We start from the raw sequence: 1,736 nt of genomic DNA on the forward strand, positions 1-1,736 counted from the left end.
ATAGAATGTTACGCTCAAGTTCACGTAGCAACCAGTCATTTTAGACAGCATTAGTAGGATAAAATCACTTTCCATTTTCCACTCTCCGACAACATTCTCCTTCTCATTCCCTCCACTCTCGAAATTTAAGAGAAAGCACCGCTTGGAAAATTCAGCAGCTTACACAAGGTATAAACTTTGCGTACGGGAAGCTGCGGGAACACCATACTGGATTTGCGCACTTAGTGAGCAATACGCGTCGACTTACCCGTCCTAGGACATTCTGGGCCTGATTTCGTGAAGCGGGCGCCGAGGTGATTATTCCACTTTCTCCAAGTGTTAAACCCCGTTTGTCTCCGTCATACGATTGTGACAGCTACCGACCAAGAATCGAGCTTAAAGCTTGGCCTATCACCACCACTTGAAAGAAAGATGTGGGGTGCGCTATGTCGAAAGAGACGATTGCGCCAGGAAAATATTGCCGAAGTGAGACTTTAGACTTCTAAATGACGGCATATCATCTTCTTAATCTTATGCGGATATCAGCTTTATGTAGTCGACCAGACGGTTGCTTGAAGATGAATCATTCTCTGCTCATCGAGCAGAGCCGGCAAAGGACCACCCCTACCCTCTCGCAGTTAACTATCATAAGAGTTCTTGGCTGTGGTGGCAAGTACGCTCTCCAAAAGTCGCGGACTGCGACCATTTGTAATGTTTGCTATAAATCCGATGCGCTCGTATATAAATACCACACAGCGAAGCTTGAATTCCCTTTAGCGCTTTTATAACCGTGCCACTGCTCTAGAGCAAAGGGCAACTCAGCTACAGAGGTGGTTAAGACGTGGTCCGTCTACACCTGAGCGCTTCACTCCGACTGGACTGTAAGAGCGAGGTTGTGACTTAGCGTCAGAAAGCTTGCTCACCACACAGGGTGCATCGCGCGTTTATTGGAGTGACGTAGGCCCTTTTGGAACAGGGGCATTGGCTACTCTGCAATGGAAATTTAGCTTGGAAAAGCTGCCTAAAGGCAATGAAGCCATCCAGTAACGAATGGCTTTGACGTGAAACCACACATGTCAACATTGCCATCAAATTCATCAGGTGTACACATTAACACCCTGATCTCTCATGTGTGTAATATCGATGTCTACACTACTACGGACAACTGTATCGACGGAATATGTAACGGGGTTACACGTACCCTTGTATGATAGAACGAGTCGCACATAATGGTGTGACCGTACATAGGTGTGGATTACACAACTTGGTGTGATCACACAGTGGTGTGGCTACACCGTAACAAGATGCTACCACATGGCTGGATTTCGTGAATGCTCGTCCACTTTGGTGATATAATTAATTCGGATCCTATTCGTAGCAAACCAGGTACTATCCGCTCTCAGGTGCAGTGGCTAACCACTTAAGCCATGGGTCAGTATGAAAGACCACTTTGAGAAATGTTTAGAACGTCACCCCTTCTCGGGAGCCATGAAAGCTATGTCACGCGCGTGCTGTAGGATTTTATTCATTAAACTCTAACCCCGCTTTACCCGGCCCGGGGATTGAACCCTGGACCTCCCGGTTCTGATACGAACAGCATTCCACTGCACCACAGGATCGGTTGATAGACCACTTTGAGTTTCTTTAGACGGTCACTCCTTTTTAGGAGTCGTGAAAGCCTTGACAAGCACGAGCTGTTGGATTTTATTCATTAAACTCTAACCCCGCTTTACCCGGCCCGGGGATTGAACCCTGGA

The sequence above is a fragment of the Plasmopara halstedii genome (genome assembly GCF_900000015.1).
Source record: "Plasmopara halstedii genome assembly, contig: Scaffold_437, whole genome shotgun sequence".
Taxonomy (NCBI): domain Eukaryota; phylum Oomycota; class Peronosporomycetes; order Peronosporales; family Peronosporaceae; genus Plasmopara; species Plasmopara halstedii.